General features: G+C 41.3%; 1 long non-coding RNA gene and 1 pseudogene across 1 annotated transcript; both read right to left on the bottom strand.

Annotated features, from left to right (window-relative positions):
* Positions 1-437: 437 nt before the first annotated feature.
* Positions 438-25,486, bottom strand: LOC134809373 (uncharacterized). The gene is made up of 3 exons (XR_010154922.1): positions 25,404-25,486; positions 1,235-1,423; positions 438-556 (listed from the first exon to the last, which is right to left on the bottom strand). It is a non-coding gene; the product is annotated as an uncharacterized LOC134809373 (long non-coding RNA).
* On the bottom strand, positions 5,962-6,051 carry LOC112207269 (small nucleolar RNA U3; annotated as a pseudogene).
* Positions 25,487-25,566: the final 80 nt, after the last annotated feature.

The raw sequence follows: 25,566 nt of genomic DNA, 5'->3' as shown, positions 1-25,566 counted from the left end.
GTCCTTCCCACTCTTCTCTACCCTTTCCAAAGGGAGAGGAGGTTCACCCCATAGCCATTGCCACCCCAGGCCACAAGGAGTACTGCCAGATTATGGCAGATGTTACCTTAAAGCCCAACGTCTCTTAAGTCAGCTTGTCATGCATGCTGCCTGGCCTGGGATTCACCCTTCAGGCCAGTGGGCTTCCCTCTGGCCCAGGGCAGGTCCAGAAATACCATCCAAGAATCAAGTCCTAGAATTGGGGATCCCAAGAGCCCACTTGGTGCTCTACCCCCTGTGGCAGTGTGTAAGGTACAACACAAAGTCCCCTTTACTTTTCCCTCTGCTTTTCTCAAGCAAAAGGAGTTTTGTCCCATAGCCACCACAGCTGGTAATGTGCTGAGTCTCACCTAAAGCCAGGAAGTCTCAGAGGTTCACCCAAAGACTTCGATGTAGTACCTGGGTATTGCTGCTGGTATTCAAGGCCCAAGGGATCTTCAGTTAGCAGGCGATGAATGCTGCCAGGACTGGATCCTTTCCTTCAAGGAAGTGGGTTCTCTTCTGGCCCAGGGTGTGTCTAGAAATGTCATCTGGGAGGTAGAACCTGGAACAGGGACCTCACAACTCTGACCAGTGCCCTATCCTGCCATGGCTGAGCTGTTATCCTAGATGCAAGACACAAGTCCTACCCACTCTTCCCTCTCCTCTCCTCAAGTGGAAAGAAGGGGTCTCTTTTGGAGCCACAAACCATGCAGCCTAGGATTGGGGGAGGGGTGATGCCAGCACTCCCTTAGCCACTGCAGCTGGTGTCTCAGTATGGCGCATGCCCCCACAGTCCACTGTCTCTGGGCTTAATTCAACACTAGGACTCACGACAAGTTGCAGTCCTAATGGCCTAGAATGTTCTTTAAGTTTACTTGGAGACGCAGAGTGCTATAGTCCTCATTGGTGAGGTTTGTGAAAACTCAAGTTCCGAACACCGAGACTGGTGATTCCCCTCTGGCTAGGGCTACTTCAAATGCTCCCTCCAAGGGCAGGCATCAGCTGAGTTTGGTCTGGGTTTCCTTTCTGCTCTAACAGGACAGCACTGAGTTCAGTGCCTCACAATTGCTGTGTTCTCCCTCCCCCAGCACCCAGAGATGCTCTCCCCACCACGCCATTGCTGCCGGGGGTGGGGAGAGGTGGTGTAGGCAATCCCAAGCTGTTTTTTAATCTCTTCAGTGCCTCTTTTAGCAGTATGAACATGAGGGCTCACCTGATTTTTGATTCTTATGAAGGTATTTCTTCTGTGTAGGTAGTTAACTTGGTGTCCTTGTGGGGGCGGAGTATGATCGGTGGCGCTTTCTATTCTGCCATCTTGCTCTACCCTCCTCCAGCTTTTGTCTGTCAGGATTCTTGCCAAATGGCCTTCCTCTCCTGGCAACTCTCAAATCACCCTGGGAGCCTGCCATTTAACAATAAATACATTATAAACAGCAATAGGCCAGGCACATGGGCTCACACCTATATTCCCAGCACTTTGGGAGACTGAGGCAGGAAAATTGCTTGAGCCCAGGAGTTTGAGACCAGCCTGGGCACCATAGTGAGACCCCACCTGTAAAAAAATTTAAAGATTAGTCAGGCCTGGTGGTGTGTGCCTATAGTCCCAGCTACTCTGGAGGCTGAGGTGGGAGGATCACTTGAACTCAGGAGGTAGATTGCAGTGAGCCAGGATCACGCCACTGCACTCCAGCCTGGGCAACAGAGTAAGATCTTGTCTTGGAAAAAAAAAAAAAAATGGCCGGGCACGGTGGCTCACACCTGTAATCCCAGCACTTTGGGAGTCCCAGGAGGGTGGATCACGAGGTCAGGAGATCAAGACCATCCTGGCTAACACGGTGAAACCCCGTCTCTACTAAAAATACAAAAAATTAGCCAGGCGTGGTGGCGGGCGCCTGTGGTCCCAACTACTTGGGAGGCTGAGGCAGGAGAATGGTATGAACCCAGGAGGCAGAGCTTGAAGTGAGCTGAGATCGCGTCACTGCACTCCAGCCTGGGCGACAGAGCGAGACTCTGTCTCAAAAAAAAAAAAAAAAAAAAAAATGACAAAAGTATTACACTGAAAATCTGTGGTGCTAGAAATAATAGTAAGAGTTAACTTTTTTGTTTGTTTGTTTTTTAGACAGTCTCGCTCTGTCACCCAGGCTGGAGTGTAGTGGTGCGATCTCAGCTCACTACAACCTCCATCTCCTGGGTTCAAGAGATTCTCATGCCTCAGACTCCCGAGTACGTGGGATTTCAGGTGTGTGCCAGCCCGGCTAATTTTTTTTTTTTTTTTTTTTGTATTTTTAGTAGAGACAGGGTTTCACCATGTTGACCAGGCTGGTCTCGAATCCCTGACCTCAAGTGATCTGCCCGCCTTGGCCTCCCAGAGTGCTGGGATTATAGGCTTGAGCCACCATACCCAGCCAAGAAATAATAAATTTTATTTATTTATTTATTTATTGTGAAGGAGCTTTGCTCTTGTTGCCCAGGCTGGAGTGCAATGGCACAATCTCAGCTCACTGCAACCTCTGCTTCCCAGGTTCAAGCGATTCTCCTGTCTCAGTCTCCCGAGTAGCTGGAATTACAGGCGCCTGCCACCACGCCCGGCTAATTTTTTGTAATTTTAGTAGAGATGGGGTTTCACCATGTCAGCCAGGCTGGTCTCAAACTTCTGACCTCAGGTGATCCACCCGCCTGGGCTTCCCAAAGTGCTGGGATTACAGGCATGAGCCACCACACCGGGCCCATAAATTTTAATTTTATAAAAATTACACATATGCTATCTAAGTTATGACGGATCTTACATGCATGGGAATTGATATATAACCACATGTACATATATATTTTAATCTACTTTCATACACTCTGACAATCACAGAAACTAAATCTGAATGATGACAAATACCACGTTTGGTCATTAGTATTAACGTGCTATTCAGATCTGTACGTGTGCATAAGTACCTTCATTCATAACCCATCTATACAGGTACATAAGCAGGGCCCACTTTTCACTGCAATGCATTTCTGGATATTGTGTTGTAAATGGTATCATCATAAAGTGGATTCTGTTTTTCCAAGGCTGTAATTGAGGGTTTGCTCCTGACTAATAACTTGTCTTCAAATAAATACTTGCTACAACCATATGTCATTAAAAAAGAAATGCTTCAAAATAAACTTCTTCAAAAATTAAAACAATGAACTTCATTTAGTCATGTAATAAAGGACCTTTATGTTTTAGACATACATTTTCTCTGTCCTGTAACTTGTGCATAAATATTCTGTGAAATTTATCTTACAAGGGTCCTTGAGGTACATGTAGCACAGGACACAGAAAACCCAAGTCTATCATACATTATACTAAAATAAGTAATGTAGCTGTAATAAGCATTAAATATTCAACAACTGTGTTTACCTTCTTAGAATCCTGAAAGGATTTTATAGGGTCATCTTGACACAAGGCTCTAAAATGCTGCCCAAGGAAGTTTGCAATAAGGCCTCCTGTTCTTTTTTACAAATTTCCTTGAGCACCAAGAATGTCACCCAAACCTTTCAGTAAAGAAAGGTTTCTTTAGGAGCTAGGCCAAAGCTTTGAACACTGGAGGAGATGCTTTCACTGCAAGAAAGAATTGGGCTACTGCCAGACCCCTGCTGGGCCTCACATCTCTCAGAATCTACAGCCTGTGAAGTCCTCCAGTAGGTTCCCATTTCCCACAAACTGCCTCTCAGCCTTATACCTTAGAGGCAGCTGCAGCCTGGCCTTATATATCCAACTAGGGCAAGACGCATCTAAGAACCACACCACTGCCGCTACCACCAATTGCTCTGCAGAGCACAGGTGAGAAAATATACTGGTCATGCCACTGCCTGGATCCTTCCACACCTAGCAATGTAAGGAACACCAATAAAACAGCAACTCCTGCCTCCAGGTCCAAATACAGCTAAATTTGGGGAGACCTGAGAGCCCCCGTTTATCACAAAATAGCAGGACTAACCATCTAACCAAATTTGTGATGAGCAAAACCCACCATACCTCATTCACATCCCTGTTTTCCTCTGTCATCATTCAACATGTAAGCATCCAGTTTGACATACCTGCTTTGTGACCTTGGGCAAATCACTTGAGCTCTGTGCCTGTCTTCTCATCTGTAAAATTAAGGTCTACTCTTCATGAGGTTTTATGAGGATTAAATGAAATAATCTATGCAAAGCCCTGTTAGATTATTATTGTTATTATTGTTATGTTTTATTATTATTGTTGTTCTTATCCTCTAACTGCATTCCCATATTGCCTGTGCTTCTTCTCCCTGAACCTGACCTTCCACTTTTTTTTTTTTTTTTTTTTGAGATGGAGTTTTGTTGTTGTTGCCCTGGCTGGAGTACACTGGCAGGATCTCGGCTCACCGTAACCTCCACCTCCCGGGTTCAAGCGATTCTTCTGCCTCAGCCTCCCAAGTAGCTGGAATTACAGACATGTGCCGCCATGCCCGGCTAATTTTGTACTTTAGTAGAGACGGGATTTCTCCATGTTGGTCAGGCTGGTCTCGAACTCCCGACCTCAGGTGATCTACCTGCCTTGGCCTCCCAAAGTGCTGGGATTACAGGTGTGAGCCACCGTGCCCGGCCCTGACCTCCCACTTCTACCTTCACTCCTTACATGCTTCGGCTGTGCCTCCTGGAACACTATTCCATGATTAACAAACTCTTCTGCCATCCACAAACTCATCCCTGAATATCCACGTTCCTGGGTTTCCCATGAGGATGGAGCTTCCTTTACAGCCCTTTCCAGTGAAAGTGATCTATACCAACACACCGCATGTACTGCATATGGAGGAGGTAAAGTGGGTATCCTCTTCCAACCACACTGCACCTTTCAAACCATTCCTCCTCCACCCTCAGGCAAAACCCCCTGATCCTTCTTCCTCTGAGTTTCATGATATTTGGTTACACCTTGACTCCACCTCTTTGCTGTCCTGTACTCATTCATCAAAGATGCTGGCATCTGGTTCACAGCCTTTCTTCTCACTCCTACCCCCAGGGTTGTTAAGCACTGCAAGAGAAAGTCACATAGATGAACAGGTTGTTACCACTCTGAATTCGTAGTCACCAACGTCAAGTGGACCTTCAATATTTCTGGGGATTCCTGTCATATTTTCAACTCACTCTCTTATTTTCCCAAATGATACTTCTCAATCTTCTTCATTTTCCTCAAAACTCCAACTACTCAGCTGCCCCAAAGATAAGATAGAAGTCTCCAGATGGAAACCAACTTCCTACTACCAAACTAGAAACATATTCACAGGCATCCTTTTCTACTGTTAAAATGAAAGATATCCCTCTTCCAATCTAGGTGTAATTCCTCCATGTGCATTGTAGAGCCCATTCATGTACAGGTCTCCTCACTAGCCATACTCAACCTATTATTACCTCTTTCCTATTTTCAACCTCTCACTCTCTACTGGCCCCTTTCTCTTGGCTTTTTCAAAGGACGTACATGAATATTCCAACATTATATAACATCCAAACAACACAGAAGCCGACAATCATAATAGCTAACATTTATTGAGGACTTACCATGTACCAGGCACTGTTGCAAATGCGTTCAGGTATTAACACATTTAATTCTCAGAATTACTTATCAAGTAGATACTATTAGTATTTTCTCTTTTCTTGAATTAAGAACCTGAGGAAAAAGAAGTAACTTGCCGAAGATTACCCAGATATGAAATACCAGAATCTGGATTTGAACTCAAGTGGTCACAACACTATGCTCTCTAAATTACCACATTTAAAGTGTCCCTGCTGTGTGCTGCCCTGTCCTGCCCCACTCCACCTCGTTCTCCCTCCCCTCCTTAACTCTTCCCTTCCTTCCCCATAGGTAATGACTGGCAATAATTTTGTGTGTATATTGTGTGTACATTTGTGTGTATATCCTTCCAGAAATTTTTGGTGCATTTATATACACAGTACATATGTGCTTTTTATCTTTACCTGTTCAGAGAAACTTCTCTAGTAACAAACTATAGAAGTGACCCCTGAAAATATAGTCTTACACACATGCTTTTAAACTGATACATAATATTTGCATAAATTTATAGGGTATATGTAGTATTTCATTGTATGCATCGAATGTGTATTAATGAAGTCAGGGTATTTAGAGTATCCATCACCTCGTGTCTTTATCATTTCTATGTGTTGGGAATATTTAAAGTCCTTTCTTCTTGTTATTTTGAAATGTACAATGCATTGTTGCAAACTATGGTCACCCTACTCTGCTATCAAACATTGTAACTTATTTCTTCTATGTAATTGTATTATTGTACCCATTAACCAATCTTTCTTCATCAACCCCCCCCAACCCACATACACTTCCCACCCCCTCTGGTTTCTATCATTCTACTCTCTACCCCCATGAGATCAGCTTTTTTAGTTCCCACAGATGAGTAAAAACATGTGATATTTGTCGTTTTGTCCCTGGCTTATTTCACTTAACATAATGACCAGACATGTTGCTGCAAATGACAGGATTTCATTTTTATGGCTGAATAGTATTCCATTATGTATAAATACCACATTTTCTTTATTCATTTGCCTGTTAATGAACATTTAGGTTGATTCTGCATCCTGGCTATTATGAATACTGCTACAATAAACACAGGGGTGCAAGTATCTTTTGGTTATACTGATTTCTTTACTTTTGGATAAATACTCAGTCGTGAGATTGCTGGATCATATGGTGGTTCTATGTTTAGTTTTTTGAGAAACCTCCATGCTGTGTTCCATAGTGGCTGTACTAATTTACATTCCCACCAACAGTGCATATGAGTTCCCTTTACTCTGCATCCTCACCAGCATCCGTTGTTTGCTTTTTAATAACAGCCATCCTAACTGGGGTCAGACAATATCTAATTGTGGTTTTGATTTGCATTTCCCTGATAATTAGCGACATTGAGCATTTTTTATATATCTTTTGGCCATTTGTGTGTCTTCTTTGGAGAGATGTCTATTCATGCCCTTTGACCACTTTTTTAATAGAATTACTTTGTTGTTGTTTTTGTCATTGTTTTTACTATGGTGTTGAGTTCCTTATATATTTTGAATATTAACCCCTTATCAGATACCTAGTTTGCAAATGTTTTTCTCATTCCGTAGGTTGCCTTTTTATTTTGTGTTTCCTTTGCCATGCAAAAGCTTTTTGTTTAATTAAGTCACATTTGTCCTTTTTGTTTGTTTGTTTTTGTTGCCTGTGCTTTTGAGGTCTTAGCCATAAAATATTTGCCTAGATAAATGTCCAGAAGTGTTCCTCCCATTTTCCTCTAGTAGTTTTATAGTTTTGGATCTTATGTTTAAGTCTTTAATCCATCTTAAATTGATTTTTGTATATGGTGAGAGATAGGGGTCGGATTTCATTCTTCTGAATATAAATATCCAATTTTTGCAGGACCATTTATTTGTGGTGTGTGTGTGTGTGTGTGTGTGTCCCAATGTATCCATGTAACAACACCAGCACCATTTATTGAAGGCAGTGTCTTTTCTCCAATGTATGTTCTTGGTGCCTTTGTCTATAATCAGTTGGCTATAAATACATGGATTTATTTCTGGATTATCTATTCTGTTCAATTGGTCTATGTGTCTGTTTTTATAACAATACCATGCTGTTTTGGTCACTATAGCCTTGTAATATAATTTGAAGTCACATAGTATGATGCCTCCAGCTTTGTTCAGAAGGCTGCTCCTTCTGAGACTCTTTCACTGATTCCTTCTTCTCTCCCAGAATGCTATTCTTGGTATTCTCTTCTCTGTCCACACTTCCTCTCTTGATAATCTCATCTTGTCTCCTGGCTTTAAACACCATTTATATCTCCATCCTAGACTTCTCCCTTAAACTCTAGACTTGTATATCCAAGTACCTATTTGACTTCTCTGCTTGAATATCTAAAAGACATCTCATAGCACATGTCTAAAACTACCACCTGTTTCCTAAAAACTACTGAAATAAAATAAAAAAATAAACAAAACAGTACTTCTAGTCTCTCCCCATTCTGCCTCCCCACACACATCCGAAAACTTATATTACTGACAACCTTCAGTTGATGACAGTTGCTTCCTTTCACATGGATGGCACTGCATCCTTTGCTTAGATCCAAACTCTTTGGTATTTCTTTGACTCCTCTCTTTCTCTCACATTCTATCTTCAAATAATAAAAAAATCCTATTTACTCTTCAAAATACCCACTTCTCACAGCTCTCACAGCTACCATCCTGGTTCAAGTCATCATTATCTGTTGCCTGGATTATTTCAATAGCCTCTTAACTGGTGTTATACCTCTGCCCCCTACCACAATCTACTCTCAACACGAGTCAGATTTTCCTATTAAAAATGAAAGTTAAATTAAAGTCTCTCCTCTGCTCAAACATCTCCAATGGTTCCCCATCTCATTTAGAAGAAAACATTGTAAGCAATGTCTGTACAATAGCTTACAAGGTCTTTAATTGTCTGGATTTCTGTTATCTCTTTAACATCATTTCCTACTAGTCTCCCCTACTTTCTCTGACTCTTCTCTAGTCACACTAACCTACTTGCTATTTTTCTTTTCTTTCTTTCTTTCTTTGTTTTTGTTTTTGTTTGACAGAGTTTCGCTCTTGTCGCTCAGGCTGGAGTGCAATGGCACGATCTTGGCTCACTGCAACCTCTACCTCCCGGATTCAAGCAATTCTCCTGTCTCAGTCTCCTGAGTACCTGGGATTACAGGCGCCTGCCACCACACTGGGCTAATTTTTTTGTATTTTTAGTAGAGACGGGGTTTCACCATGTTGGCCAGGCTGGTCCTGAACTCCTGACCTCAGGTAATCCACCCGCCTCGGCCTCCCAAAGCACTGGGATTACAGGCGTAAGCCACTGTGCCCCGCCTCCTCCTTCCTATTTTTCAAACACACTAGCCATGTTCATACCTTAGGGTCTTTGCACTGGCTGTTCCTTCTACCTGGAAGGCTCTACCCTAGATCTCCAATGACTACATCCCTCCCTTCCTTCAAGTCTTTGCTCAAATGTCACCTTCTCAATGAGGCATTGCCCTAGTCACTCCACTAATAACGTCATTTGCCCTCCCATCCGTTTTGCTCAGGGATGTAATTTTTCCATAGCATGCATTACCTTCTAACATACTGTAAAATTTGTTATATTATTATTTATTGTGTCTCTTCTCAACCAGATTGTACGCTCAATGAAGGCAAGGATTTGCCTGTTTTAGTTCACTGTTTTATCCAAGATCCTGGCACATGGTACACATTCAATAAATATTTGTTGAATGAATAAATGGAATACCACATTAACTACCATTAAAGTTTCCTATTCCCCATTATAGCAACAATCCTGGAAATAGTTTTCTATATTCACAATCAAGGTTAACATCATCGGTGATAGGTCATGTACCTTTGGTATAATGTGATAATGGCACTTTACCTTCCTGATCTTCCTTCCAGAAATCCATAACCCCTAACTATGAAACAAGCATCAGACAAACCCAAATTCTATAAAATACCTCAACAGACTTTTAAAAATTGTCCACATCATCAAAAACAAGGAATGTTTAAGAAACTTTCACAGCCAAGAGAATCTAAGGAGACATAATAACTAAATATAATATAGTATCCTGGATGAGATCCTGGAACAGAAAAAGGAACATTAGGTAAAAAAACTAAAGAAATCTGAATAAAACATAGAGTTTAGTTAACAATAATCAATATTGGTTCATTAGTTGAGGCACATGGCCTTTCTACTTTCTCTTTCTGTTTAGCCTAATCCCTCTCTTCTTAAATCTGGGCTGATCTTAGAGACTTGCTTAACCAAAAGAATGCAGCAGAAATGACATTCTGGGATTTACAAGGCTAGTTCATAAGAAGCCTTGCAGCTTCCACCTGGGCTTATTGGGACACTCCCCCTTGGACCCTTGAGGCATGATGTAACAAGTCTGTCTACCCTGAGTCTGTCATTCTGTGAGGAGACCCTAGCTAGCCACATGAAAGGATGTCTGGAGAGAGAGAGATGACCAACTTGCCCCCAACTGGTCTAGTCCTTCTTCCTCCTTTCCCCCAAACCAAAACCAAAACAAGAATTTGGTCCTCTTGCAGTATTCTGTAACTCAGTAAATGGCACCATCATCCATCCATTTGCACAAGCCAGAAACTAGGAAGTCATCCTTGTTATGTGCTGTTCCTCATCTTGCCCACTAAATGTCTCTTAAAAGCTTGCTTGGGCCAGGCACAGTGGCTCATGCCTGTAATTCCAGCACTTTGGGAGGCCGAGGTGGGTGGATCACTTGAGGTCAGGAGTTCGTGAACAGCCTGGCAAACATGGTGAAACCCCGTTTCTCCTAAAAATACAAAAAAAAAAAAAATTAGCCAGGCATGGTGGCACGCGTCTGTAATCCCAGCTACTCGGGAGGTGGAGGTTGCAGTGAGCCAAGATCACTCCACTGCACTCCAGCCTAGGCGACAGAGCAAGACTCCATCTCAAAGAAAAAAAAAAAAAGCTTACTCGTTCTTTCTCAATGTCTACCACTCCTCTACCACTTCTACCTAAGATATCTTCTTTTCTCAGCAATAGCTTTTTAATTGATCACCCTGCTTTGACTTTTGCCCCTCATCCAATACTTTTTACAGTTAGTGTGGTCTTTTTCACTTTTAAACTTTTTTTTTTTTTTTGAGACAGGGTCTCACTCTGTCACCCAGGCTGAAGTGCAGTGGTGTGATCATGGCTCACTGCAGCCTTGACCTCTTGAGCTCAGGTGATCCTTCCACCACAGCCTCCCAAGTAACTGGGACCACAGGCATGCACCAACATGCCTGGCTAATTTATTATTATTATTATTATTTGTAGAGATGGGGTCTCCCTATGTTGCCCAGGCTGTAAACTTTTCAATGATTCCTATTTCTCTTAGCATTAAAAACAAAATAATTAATATAGCCTCTGAGGCCCTGCATAGCATGGCCAATATCTACCTCTTCAGCCTCATAAAATTCTCCACTTGATGTCTGAGCCCCAGCTACACTGGCTTTCTTTTGTCCTCCATATGCACTGGGCTTCCTCCTGCCAGAGGGTCTTTGCACATGTTTTCCCCTTTGCTTGCAATGCTTTTTTTCCTGCTTCATCTGGTTAACTCCTGTGCAGTCTTCAAATCTCTGAGGAAGTTTTGCTTGGTCAGGAAAACCTCCCTGACCTCATATTCTGTGTGCCTCTCCTACAGAATAATTAATTGAGTAATTAATAGAGAACTCATCGCAGTTGTAATTTTACATGTATTTGCATGAATATTTGAATAATGTCTGTCTCCCTCACTAGACTGTCAGCTTCATGTGGCAGGCGCCAAGATTGTTTTGCTTGGTACTCTGCCCACAATATCTAACACAATGCCTAATACATACAAGGTGCTAAATATCTATTTGTTGGAGAAAGGAAGAGGAGAAAGCAAGAAAAAGATAAGGAGAGAAGTAGGGAAGGAGAGAAGGGAGAGCAAGAGAGGGGACTCTCCCCCCGTGACTGACTATTTGTAAATGTTTATTCTCCTTGTATTTCTAACAGACTTTGCTTTATATTTCTTATTCATGTCATTATGTGCATAAAGGTCCATGACAGTCACATGTTATTGGTGGAGTGCGCCTTTTATCAATATTAAATATCCCTTTGCCAGGCATGGTGGCTCATATCTGTAATCCCAGCTACTCGGGGGGCTGAGGTGGGAGGATCACCTGAGGCCAGGAGTTCAAGACCAGCCTAGGCAACACAGTGAGACCCCCGTCTCTACAGAAAATACAAAAGTTAGCTGGGTGTAGTGGCATGCACCTATTGTCCCAGCTACTCAGGAGGCTGAGGTGGGAGGATCACTTGGTCCCAGGAGTTCAAGGCTGCAGTGAGCTATGATTGCACTCCAGCCTGGGTGATAGAGCAAGACTCCAACTCTTAATTTTTGAGACAGAGTCTCACTCTGTCACCCAGGCTGGAGTGTAGTGGTGCAATTTTGGCTCAACGCAACCTCTACCTCCTGGGTTCAAGCGATTCTCCTGCCTCAGCCTCCCGAGCAGCTGGGACTACAGGCACATGCCACCACACCCAGCTAAGTTTTCATATTTTTAGTAGAGATGGGGTTTCGCCATGTTGGCCAGGCTGGTCTCAAACTCCTGACCTCAGAAGATCTGCCCGCCTCGGCCTCCCACCTCAGCCTCCCAATGTGCTGGGATTACAGGCATGAGCCACTGTGCCTAGCCCCCTTTGTCTCTTTTAATACTGTTGGCTCTAAATTTATTTTTGTCTAATTCAAATGTTACTGCTTTTTGCTAGCATCTGGAAAACTCAAAGCTTCACTGTTTCTTTGCTCATCACTATTTCTTATATTCCACATGTTCCTCTTTTTTTGGATTCATTTCTCATTTTGCTGTACTACATACTTGAGTAATTAATAGAGGCTCTGAATATGTGTGAATATTATAATCTGAAAATTGGAGTTTTGTTCCTTATATTATTTCCCCCCCACCACACCCATGCAGGGTCAATTGTGCTATTTATTCATTTTGGTTCTTCTCTTTTATGCTATATTTTTTCTCCAAATATTTCTGGTAATCCTTTGATATCTATGCACACTAGTGAATAAGGGATAAATCAGTTAGCAAAGATAGCTTACCTTGGTCTCCTCTGCAGTTACATTGGTCTGTGTCCCCTGACTGGCCTGTCTCCTGAGATAGAGGGCTTTGTGTAAGTGGGTTGAGTGTCTTGACCTATCAGACTTCACTTTAAGGTGGGTGGGTACAGAGGAGATAGAAAGGCTGGTCTCTTCCCTCCCTACAAATTGTCAAAATAATTTTGCTCTAGTGTAATCACCCAGTGGGCTCTTCCTGCACACTGCACAGACAAAATCAATTCACTGAGACCAAGGTATTACAGTAAAGAAAGATTAATTGACACTAGGCTAGCAATATGGGAGACAGAGTTCTAACTCAAATCAGCCTCCTTTAGAATTCTGAGGCTAGGGTTTTCATGGTCAACTTGGTGGACAGTGGGCTAGGGAATGGGTGCTGCTGATTGGTCGGGGATGAAATCACAGGGGTGTGGCAAACGGTCCTCATGGGCTGAGTCCGCCTCTGGGTGGGGCCACAGGACCAGTTGAGACATAAGTTATGGGTCCAGGCAGAGTCAGTTCATTGCCAGAAAATCTGAAAAAAAAATCTTAAAACACCAATTTTAGGCTCTACAATAGTGATGTTACTCATAGGAGCAATTGGGGAAGTCACAAATCCTTTGGCCTCTGACCACATGACTCCTGAGCAGTAAGGGTTTATACAAACTACACCTACATTTTTGCAGTATTCAAGTTCCTTCCATAATCCTAATCTTGTCACCTTTCATTAGTCTTACAAAGGCAGTTTTCAGGCCCTAAGCAAGGAGTGAGTTAGTTTTAGTGAGGGACTATTATCATCCTTAATTTTAAGTTAAGCTATAAACTAAATTCCTCCCGTGGTTAGCTTGGCCTGTGCCCAGTAGTGAGCAAAGACAGCTTAGAGGTTAGGAGCAAGATGGAGTTATCCATGTCAGACTTCTTTTACTGTCATAATTTTGTAAAGTCAGTTTCAATCCCCCCTTTGGATTTCAGCACACTTCAGTCCTGAGGTGTGAGTTACAGAGATGGGAAAAGGCGGATGACTACTCCAACTTCTTCCTGCTGATGGGGCATAGTTGGAGTAGGGTTTGCCCCAGGGTAAGAGGAGTGAAACTGTCTTGCAGTTGTTTGTGTATTCACAAGTGCCTAGTTAGGATCCCAAGGTCTGTATAACAAAACATTAGCACTCTTATCTACAGCTTTGGTATAGTACTTAAGTGAACAGCAGACTTAAAATAAATAATAAGCCCTAACATAAGGGGTAAAAATCCTAGCTTCAGGTGTCGCTGTAGAAATGATATGAAGCTTTGAGGGACCTAGGTGAATGACCTTGAGAACCAATCATATATTGGGTCATCAGCAGAGACTCAAAAACAATGGACTGGAATCCAAAAACAATTAGCTGGAATCTAGTAACAGGTATACCATGTTTTTCCAAAACATAATTTTTCTCTCTCCAGTTTTTCAATTCTACCAAAGACAAATCATAGTAGGACCAATTTATTTGCAAAATAAGTATGAGTCTTATTATGCTTAGCTTAATTATTTGCATAAAGTGCAACAAGAAAAATTATTTGCCATAAAGGCATTAAAAAAAACAAACAAACCTGGTGTTGCTGGAACTTCTCATAAGGAATCTCAGATTAGACCTTTTAACAGCCTCTTGAGCCCAGCCAGGGATTTATTTGTACCTGCAGATAACTGTGTGAATTGGGTGAATTGCTCTCTTCTCAAGGTACCAAAACAACTTGGGGTTCCTGGGCCTGTCAGAAAGTAACATTCTTTACTTGCCACAGGTTCGGAACCCTGTAAAGGACAAAGTATGAGGCCAGTTTTCTAAGGGGCTCTTATCAGCTCTATAGGTAAACCTCAATTTGCCAATACAGTCTGAAAACATGTCATTACAGTAAAAGCCTTGGTAATGTAACCAGTGTCCTGAATTGTGTTCTGTTACAAAAGAAAATGGATTCTTATTGAACTTATACAAATAACTATATTGCCATAAGTTAAGAATAATCACAAATAGTCTGCAAATTCTGGAGAAATCAGGTAGAGAGAAAGAAATATGCTCCAAATTTTGTTCACAGGAGTATACTCTACTCAATTGTTAAAAGCTGTCGAATAGCTCAAAAGAAAAAAAAAGTTGGCCAGGCATGGTGGCTCTCACCTGTAATCCCAGCACTTTGGGAGGCTGAAGTGGATGGATCAGTTGGGGACAGGAGTTTGAGACCAGCCTGGGCAACATGGCAAAACCCCGTTTCTACTAAAAATACAAAAATTAGCTGGGTGTGGTCATGAGTGCCTGTAATCCCAGCACTTTGGGAGGCTGAGGTAGGTGGACCACTTGGGGACAGGAGCTTGAGACCAGCCTAGGCAACATGGCAAAACCCCGCTTCTACTAAAAATATAAAAATTAGCTGGGCATGGTCATGTGTGCATGTAATCCCAGCTACTTGGGAGGCTGAGACAGGAGAATTGCTTGAACCAGGAGGTAGAGGTTGCAGTGAGCCAAGATCACACCACTGTACTCCAGCCTGGGTGACAGAGCGAGACTGTCTCAAAAGAATTTTAAAATGTTTAAAAAGAAAAAAAGTTTTCTTAACTCTGAAAAGCAAACCAAAAAGGATCAGCAACATTTTAAGCAAAAAGTCGTAAAAAGATAATTTCAGTCTTCTATTAGTTCAGTCCATGTGATTAACTCCTGCTCTATTTGATATTGGGCCAACAATCCTTATGGACACATAAGCTCTCCACGAGAGTCCTGGAAGTTTTTTTCTTTATTCCAGTGACACAATTTCTGAAGTTATCAGGAAACTGCATTCAAGAGCCCCTGTCGAGTCCCATAGCTGAATATAAAACCACCTTTTGAAAAGGATTAAAGCAAATCAATTGTAGATGACAAGAGAATCAGAACACCCATGGTTAAAGACACAATTAACAAAGAAATGTGGTTATTTTGTGGCATACAACAATCTAACATAATAATCATAATTATTACTGATAACATACATAAGTCATATTAAAATTATAGGAGTCTCACATAATTCTAGAACACACATTAATAACACATTCATAAAAATACATCCCAAAGAAAGCCAAATGCCATTTCACACATGACAATGCTCCCTGTATGATTGTAACATACCAAATAAGCCAAATATGTCTCTTTTGGACATCAGGGGACCCAATATCTTTAAAAAAATTAATGAGGACAAAAGGACTGAATTTAGAACTTGAAATTTTTATTTTGGAAGATCTGCCAAATATCAACGATTAAAAACACTTGATATCACAAAATAGGATCACAGGTCATTCAATTAGCCAAAGTGATAACTGAAAAAATTTCAAAAAGGCAAAAATCTTTACTCATTGGGAGACCCAGCTTTCCAAACAACAAGACCCAATAAAGACAGCATGGGACCAACTGAATCTGTCTCTTCTCTCTCCTTTCTTTTTTCCTTTTGTCCTACAGTTTACCCAAAAGGCAAACACAAATCTTTATTATTTTAATATTACATGAAAATCTTGATCAAAAGAGAAAACCAAATTTTGCCTTTGCATTAGTATACTATTAATGTTAAACCTATTTTAATAAAACTTTATAAACAAATCTGTCCAATCTTAATCAGTTTGACCATAAGTTAAAATTTTTGTAAACCTTTTATAACTCTTTACAATTTTCTATTAAAGAGCAGATCGATGCTCCAAAGAAACCCTGTTATTCTGGCACATGGACCCAGATGTGCTTTTTATTTTTATGTTTAATTTATAGAAAAACTAAATAATCCCCTTCAAATTGTGTCCAACTTGTTCACACACAGAACTTCCTTTATAAGATCAATATTTTACAAACTTCTACAACTTGCTTAAGGCTTCAGTTTTGTCCTATCATTCTTTTAACTTAGGACATTCCATAAAAACCTCTAAACTAGACAAAATTACTTTCCTTTTAACAAAAAAAAACATGTTTCCATGCCTTCTTATAACCTCTTACCAAAACACATTCTACTTTCTTTATATGCCTTACATGTAACTATTTTGCCAGTAATCTCAATTACATATGTTACAATGTTAACTCTCAGCAATTTTTATTCTAGTGAGAAACTTAGTAAGTAAGCAACTTTGACAGTGTATCAGATTTCAGAGCCCAGGACAAGGACAGAGCTGTAGACAATGTCTGACTCTTTCCAGACTAGCTAGGGGACACAGTTAACTCCATATGTCCCCAGGCCTTACCTAGAATCTAATGGCTGTAAAACAGACAAGTCAAACAATTATCAAAAATGTCATAGTAGCAGTTTATGACCTTAAAACATCTGACAAAGACTGTCTGACCTGCCTGATTCAGACTAAATATCTAAATTCTGAAGACATCTTTATTTTATTTTACCAAAAATCTTAAAACTATATTTACCAAAGATTACTAATGCCACATGAACTAAAAAGCATTAAAGTTTCTATTTTTTCAAGTGTTTATATTTATTGAAGCCAATTAATTAGAGCTCTTTCATATATTTTGGTTATTGAAACATCACACACAGGACACATACAAATGTATAGACAGACAAAAGCAGATCTGGTAGAGTTATAAGATTCTTCATTTGCCAGTTTTAAAATTTCTTTTCTCCATTTGAGACCACTCTCTTAATTACTTGTTCCCTGCCCTGAACAATTGTCAGCTAGGCAACTCTAAATTTGCATTTCTAAAGGGACAATTCTTAGGTGAAACAAGATAGAGGATTCATATTTTACTCAAACCAAGGAAAAAATGGTGTGAGTAAAAGTTCAGTTAAGACAGCCAGGAAAAGCAGACACCCTTACATGTGGACATTTCCTTAAAGATGTAAGTTTCTTCATTGGACTACTGGCTTTAAGATGGAGCCTTTTAAGGAACAGGGTCAAGGAGGCATGCAGTTTCTAGGGCCTAATAGGCAGTCACAGCTGGAAGGCAGAACAAATCCCCAAAAATCAAGGATCCCATTTTCACACCAAAGTCTGGGTCCCCCAGAAAAACTAAATACTGTGGGATGACACAACACAATGCTTTTACCTGAATCCCACTGCAAGGGCATTCCTCTGAGGCTGGTGGCCAAACCAAAGCCAATCAACCCATTCTATAATCAGGCCATCCCCCATGGGAGCCTGTATTAGTCCGTTCTCACGCTGCTGTAAGGACATACCTGAGACTGGGTAATTTATAAAGGGAAGAGGTTTAATTGACTCACAGTTCCACATGGATGGGAAGGCCTCAGGAAACTTACAACTCACAGCAGAAATGGAAGCAAACACGTCCTTCTTCACAGAGCGCAGGAGAGAGAAGTGCAGAGCAAAGTGGGGAGAATCCCCTTAGAAAACCATCAGATCTCATGATAATTCACTCACTCTCATAAGAACAGCATGAGGGAACCACCTCCAAGATCTAATCACCTCCCACGAGGACCTTCCCCCAATACGTGGGGATTACAATTTTGATTACAATTCAAGATGAGATTTTGGATAGGGACACAGCAAAACCATATCAGAGCCTTACCTCTCAGTGCGGGCTGGGAATGTTTCCATACCTTCCAGGTGACCAAAAGCATTATTTTATTATCTAAACATGCAAAGAACCGAGTATCCCCCCATAACTGCCATTAACCATCCCTAAAAGTATATCTCCTACCTAGCTATTACATACCAAGGCTAAAAGCTATCTCAATACGCAAAGTAAAAAGGTCAGGTATTACAATGCAAAACAGAGTAGAGCCTTATATCTAATCTGTTTGCTTACGACTCCTGGGGTTCCATGAGGAAAACAGAGGTTCCACCCAAAACAGAGTCTGTGATGCCTTCTGTTTTTCCTGAGGGGTCCCATGCTGTTAGGAATCATCTTAGGTCCTCTCATGTGGGCATCAAGGGTGGCAAGAGGGCAGACAGAAGTAAATGGAGAAACATAATTCAGTCAACTGGGAAGAAAAAAAACCTTTTCCTCAAAAAACAAGATCCAAGAAGGGAAAAAGCATAAAGGCCTTTTACTGTCATAATTTTGCAAAGGCAGTTTCACTGGTATTACTCAGGAGTGTATTTCTCTCACGATCAAAACTGCTTCGGTTTTTTTCCCTATATTTCCTGAAAGTCCAGATTACACAAAGGTCTGTTCTGTTGTTTTCGTTTTTCTAGGATCCTACACTCACATTAGCAAACCTTTGGAAGCAAGTAGTTCACTTTCTTTAGTGTGAAATTCTAGGTTTTAACCTTGGAATAAGTTGGGGGGAAGGAAGGACAGAAACAGCCACAGAAGTGACCCTTCTTTTCTGAATATAGTTCTCGTTTGTTTTTTTTTTTTAACTGCTCCATTCCAATTGTAGTGAATGCAATTCTTTAATTAACTGGAAGTTCCCCCTTCCCATGCGTTCGCATTTATTTATTCTGAAATTTGATTTTCTCTGGATTTACTCCCGTAATCTTCTCTTGCAGGTTTTGGACCAGGCTTCTCTTCCTCTCTTATCAATATGATTCTAACTGATTTCTATCCTCAGGGGATTCTTCACAATTTCTGGACTGCTGATGGTACACTTTCCTTTAATTATACTGCTCTTGTTTATTTTGCCATTGTAATATTTTAAGGGATTTGAAGCGGGGAGGATGAGAACAAAGTTACAGGTGTGTAGGCTGCCATCTTGATTTAATCTGACCAGAGTCATTTTCTTATGTCAATTTGCCTGAGGTGAGGAGACTGGCCAGGGCTCACTCAGAGAGGCAAGGAGAAAGGGCCTCTTCCAGGGAAGGCTTCTGATTACTCAGGATTATTTCTTCTTCTTCTTCTTCTTCTTCTTCTTCTTCTTCTTCTTCTTCTTCTTCTCCTTCTTCTTCTTCTCCTCTTCTTCTCTTCTTCTCTTCTTCTTCTTCTTCTTCTTCTCTTTCTTACTATTGTACAATATTTATATTATGATTACTCATGACCTCTGATAAAGGACCATTAGGACTTAAGGACCTACAATCTGCATATCAGTGTTTTAGAAAGAGCAAAGGCTACAGCTAGCACATAAGACCCCTTAGGGCAAATTAGAAAAGGGTATGACCTTCGGAGCAGAAACATTGCAAAAAATAGTCTCCCCTTGGGGTAGATTAATTGGAAAAAGGCACCTCTTTGGATAGGCCAGTCATAAGAAAGTTTGCCTTTCTCTGCTGACCATGGCACCCCTGAATGAGTACACGAGGCTTGGTTACTAGTACAGTATAGGCTAGATTTCATTTCCCCACACATAGCTGTGTGGGGGGCATAGGCTGCAGAACCATATTACCAATTATGGTGGCCTCTGCTGGTGCTAATCACAATGCCCAGAGACAAGGCCTCTGCCTTCTGGAGTGTCTCCCAATTCCACGCACAGGTCTGAAAGGTCAGTTGAAACTCAGAGAGACTGCTAAAGTAGGCCTTCTATGACAGCAGTCTTTGCTCCCCACTTTCCACTGCACCAAGAGACAGCCCTGAATCCCTGAGTCCTAGCGGAGCCAACATTGCAGAGCAGCCCAGAGATCATCCTTCTAACAACCAGGGAACTCTGGTTTTAAAGACTAGGCTCTCCTCACTTAGGCTTGTAATAGAGTCACTCTCAGCACCAAGAAGAGAGTTTGTTTTGTTTTGTTTTGTTTGTTTTTTGAGACAGAGTCTCAATCTGTCGCTCACGTTGGAGTGCAGTGGCGCGATCTCGGCTCACTGCGATCTCTGCCTCCCAGGTTCAAGCGATTCTCCTGCCTCAGCCTTCTGAGTACCTGGGATTGCAGGCACACACCACCATGCATGGCTAATTTTTGTATTTTTAGTAGAGACAGGGTTTCACCATGTTGGTCAGGCTGGTCTCGAACTCCTGACCTCATGATCTGCCCGCCTGGGCCTCCCAAAGTGCTGGGATTACAGGCGTGAGCCACCGCACCCGGCCGAGGAGAGGTCTTCAATGCAAATGCCACCAACAACTCTTAGAGACCATCAACCACCACTAGGACTCCCTAGGAGTTGTCCTTAGGAATTAGAGACGAGGCCTCTATTGGACATGCTACAACCTCTCTCCCACAATTTACTTCACTCACTCACCAGGGCCATCAGCAGATACACCAGAATGCATATATCTTTATTTATATATTTAAAACAAAAATAGGATTAGTCAATAGACATTGGGCTACAACTGGTTTTATGCCTCACTTAATGTATCACAGACTCCTTTCAGATGGATACATACAGCGCCATCATTTTCTTTGTAATGGCTGCAGTGTTCTACTACATGGATGTACCATAATCTATTTAGGCTTTCTTATCTTCCCCCCAGTTCTCTCCTCCTCATCCTCTCAACAGAGTTATAGCAACTTTTGGATAAACTATTATGTGTAAATAATTAACTGATGAGCCACGTAATATATTATAATTACATTTCCTTTCTTAAACATTTGCTTTTCCTGGATTTAACAATTGCCTCTCCTTTTCATTTGCTTCATTTTTCTATGGTGCTCTGTGGAGTTGTGCAGTGCATAACTTATGCAGTTATATATGGCAGCCCTGCCTGTACCTATGGCTAAGTCATCCCGAACTATGAAACAGAGCTTCTTTATTTTTCCTCTAGGGTGAATGAGGGGTGAGGGGGCTGGGTTTCTGAGAAGAGAGCCAGACTTTCAATATAATTTTATAGACAGTTAAATTAATAGATGATCTATCCATTCCATTTTATTTTCTTAGATGCCTCTGTCTTCCTATTTCAATATCCTGTGTCAGATCATCTGTTTCCTGGATGCCATGTCTTCCTCTTTCTTGGTTTGCCCTTTAGTTTTAGTGGAGCATGTCTTCTAGTCACTTCTTGTGAGTGTGTGCATGGGAGGAAAATTATTTAAGCACTGCATGACTGAAAATGTATTTATTCTACCTTAAAACTCAATTGATATGTTGACTGAATATAGAATTCTATATTGGAAATCATATTCACTAATAATTTTGAAGTATGGTTCTGCTGTCTTTCAGCTTTACTGATTTCTATTGAGAAGCCAAATGCCATTCTTATTCTTGATCCTTTGTATGGAAACTTTTACTTCTTCCTACTTCTGGAAGCTTTTAAGGTCTGCTTTAATACTTTGAAATTTTACAATGGTATGCCTCCATGTGGGGCTCTTTCTCGCTCATGCTTCATGTTTTATGAATATAACACTTTTATCTTTCTGCATATACTGGAGTAGAAGCTTAGTAGGGCTTTTTTTTAACGTTTTTTATTTATTTATTTATTTATTTATTTATTTATTTATTTATTTATTTGGAGACAGTGTTGCTGGAGTGCAGTGGTGCGATCTCGGCTCACTGCAACCTCTGCCTCCTGGGTTCAAGTGATTCTCCTGCCTGAGCCTCCGGAGCAGCTGGGATTACAGGCGTGCGCCACCACGCCCAGCTAATCTTTTTTATTTTTGTAGAGACGGGGTTTCACCATGTTGGCCAGGCTGGTCTTGATCTCCTGACCTCAAGTAATCTGCCCACCACAGCCTCCCAAAGTGTTGGGACTACAGGCGTGAGCCACTGCGCCCAGCTTTTTAAAATGTTTTTATTTGTTCTTGTCATTGTTTATATTTTCTCCCACCTCCCCTTTTCTGTTTTTTGGCTTTTGTTTCACTTCTGGTTTTCACGTTGGTACTTTCCTTGAGTTGTTTGAAATCTTTAGTGATTTGTTCATATTTAAGAGTGAGGCACTAAAAAGCTGGCTGGAAGTTCTGAATGCCTGGGAGAAGGGGTGGGCTTTGATGTATGGCAATTGGATAGCAGGATGCTTTTTGGTTGAGGTACCTGTACCAGTAGACTATTCTTTGATGTGGCTCAATTCTTCAGAGAAGGATCCTTTAAATCTCCTATCTGGGATATAAGACTGCCTGCTTATATTCCAGGAACTAGATATGAGAAATAGAATCCCAGACTTTATTCCTCCTATTTTCAGTCTAGCATACTCTACTTTCCCTACTTGTCTCTAAGTCTATAACCTCTGTGGTTCATTTTCACTTATTTGCATTTTAGTCTATTTTAAAAACGTTTTGTTGATAAATAACATACAGAAATGCACAAATCATTGGCTGGGCACAGTGGTTCACGCCTGTAATCCCAGCATTTTGGGAGGCTGAGGCAGGCGGATCACCTGAGGTCGGGAGTTCAAGACCAGCCATGACCGACATGGAGAAACCCCGTCTCTACTAAGAATACAAAATTAGCCGGGTGTGTTGGCACATGGCTATAATCCCAGCTACTCAGGAAGGCTGAGGCAGATGAATCGCTTGAACCCGGAAGGTGGAGGTTACAGTGAGCTGAGATTGCATCATTGCACTCCAGCCTGGGCAACAAGAGCGAAACTCTGTCTCAAAAAAAAAAAAAAAAAAAGAAATTCACAAATTATAAGTGTACTGCTCAATGAACTTTTACAAATAAAGCTACATAATGAGCATCCAGATGTCTCTTGTTTAGTTTCTACAAATAATAGACCTCTTTTGCTGGAGTAACATATGTAAAGCACTTAGAACGTCCATGGGATTATGATGAGTGCTTCTACTGGAGCTAGCTAAAATAATTTAGTCACCTATCCATCTGCTTTCCATCTGCCTTTCTTTCTTTCTTTTCTTTTTCTTTCCTTTTTTTTTGAAACGGGGTGTCACTTTGGCCGAGGCTGGAGTGCAGTGGCACACTCACGGCTCACTGCATCTTTGACCTCCTGGGCTCAAGCAATCCTCCCGCCTCAGCCTCCCTAGTAGCTGGGACTACAGGTGCGTGCCCACCATATTGAGCTACTTTTTGTATTTTTTGTAGAGATAGGGTTTCACCATGTTGCCCAGGCTGGTCTGAAACTCCTAGGCTCTAAGTGATCTTCCCTCCTCAGCCTCGCAAAGTGCTAGGATTATAGGCTTGAGTCACTACACCCAGCTCTAAGCAGTGTTTTCATGTAGCATTTACCACTCCTAGTTTCACGGAAGGTAAAGTCTACATTCCAGTTTCTCCATTTTCTTGTTTTCAGGTGATTTCTGTACTTTACTATCTTCCTTACAAAATTTTTAATTTTGATGTAGTCTTACCTGTTAATGGATGGCCAAAAGGCACTGGATAAAAATCAGCAGCTATTCCTTATAAATGAGTGCAATGAGTATAGAAAGTACAATGAGAATAGAAAAAAAACTTTTTTTTTTTTTTTTTTGGCCATGGTCTCGCTCTGTTGCCCAGGTTAGAGTACAGTGGCGTGATCTCTGCTCACTGCAACCTCTGCCTCCCCAGGCTCAGGTGATCCTCCCACTTCAGTCTTTGGAGTAGCTGGGACTACAGACATGCACCACCATACCCAGCTAATTTTTTGTATTCTTTGTAGAGACTGGTTTTACCATATTGCCCATGCTGCTGTCGCACTCCAGGGCTCAATCCACCTACCTCGGCCTCCCAAAGTGCTGGAATTACAGACATGAGCCACCACACCCAACTAGAAAAGAGCTTTCTAAACACAGTAAAGAGTATCGAAAAGCCAATAGAAAGCATCATAATCAAGTCACTTCCCCTGAAATTCAGGAATAAAGCATAGATGTCCACTACAGTGTTTTGAAGGCTCTGGAATGTGACAAAACAAGAAAACAAAATAAGCTGTATAAATCTAAAAGAAAGAGAAAAGAGGAAAAAGTATATTTATAGATATGATTATACACATTGAGAATCCAAGAAACGTAACTTAAAAACATTAAAACTAATAAGCCTATGTAGTGGATATCTGCTATTTTGCTCTGCCCAGCATTCCTTCCTCTCTGCTTCTAGCAACAGCATTCTTCTTCCTTTGGGTACCTGCTCCTACTTTATCCTTTCAATATAGTCCTGGTAGGACAGGCAATCACAATAGTCCCCTCCGCTGCCTGTGGCTGGGCACCTAACCCAGGATGGACTAATCATAGCATCATAATCATAATATCCAACCCCATTGGACTCAGTGGTAGCTCCAAGTGGTAGGCATGAGACCTGGCCCAGAGATACAAGATCTCCCTTGGAATTTTCCAAATCAAAGGTAAAGAAGTAATTTTCTCTTTTCCTTGGATATTGAACTGTAAGTATGTGACCCAGAGAAATTAGTAGCCATGTCGGGTCTCTACCATGTAAGAGTCTTAGAAAATTAGGCGATACAGAGAGAAGCAGAGATGAAAGATGAGACGGAGTGAGAGCCTAGATACCATTTGAGTCCCTCGATCTAGTTGGTTCTGAGATCTGCCCTATTCTTCCCAGTTACGTTAACCAATAAACTCAATTTTCCTCTTAAGATTATTCAAGTTGGGTTTCTGTCACTTGCAAACAAGAGTCCTAATACAAGCCAGATGCAAAATAAATATATAGAATCCCATCATTTCCATTTTTTTCCTTTTCAAAGTATTATTAAATAGCTCCCTTTTATTTTCCAATATTTGTTATAAAAATGTTCAAACATGCAGAAAAGTTTAAAGAATTTTTACAATGAACATCAATACACCCACCACCTAGATTTTAAAATTAACATTCTTTTGTTATATTCCAATAATTTTCTCTTATTCTAGTAATAACAGAACTAGACATTATGTGTGCATATATATATCCCATTCACAACAGTGTGAAACACCAACAGACACAGACTAAAGCCTTAACAAAACTTGTCTCTCAAGACAAAGGACCCAAAAAGGAGCAATCTAGCAATCGAGAAAATTTTAGATAGCTAATCTAGTCAAGCCAAATGCCATGGGAAAAAAGAAAAAATGCAGACTCACCCTTACCCAAGCCAGCAATGGCGGAACAGGAGCCTAGACTTCGGCTCTTAGAAGGCTCCAGTTCCCATCTCCCATCCCCCACCTTTTCCCGCTCAGCAGAGACCACGTGGAGAGCCTGATGCCCCTCACCCTCCCCATGGAGGAGACGTCAGCACTACCCTGA

Source organism: Pan troglodytes, chromosome X (assembly GCF_028858775.2).
Source record: "Pan troglodytes isolate AG18354 chromosome X, NHGRI_mPanTro3-v2.0_pri, whole genome shotgun sequence".
Lineage (NCBI taxonomy): Eukaryota > Metazoa > Chordata > Mammalia > Primates > Hominidae > Pan > Pan troglodytes.
The sequence above is the reverse complement of the archived record's forward strand: the minus strand, read 5'-3'. Positions and strand labels throughout refer to the sequence as shown.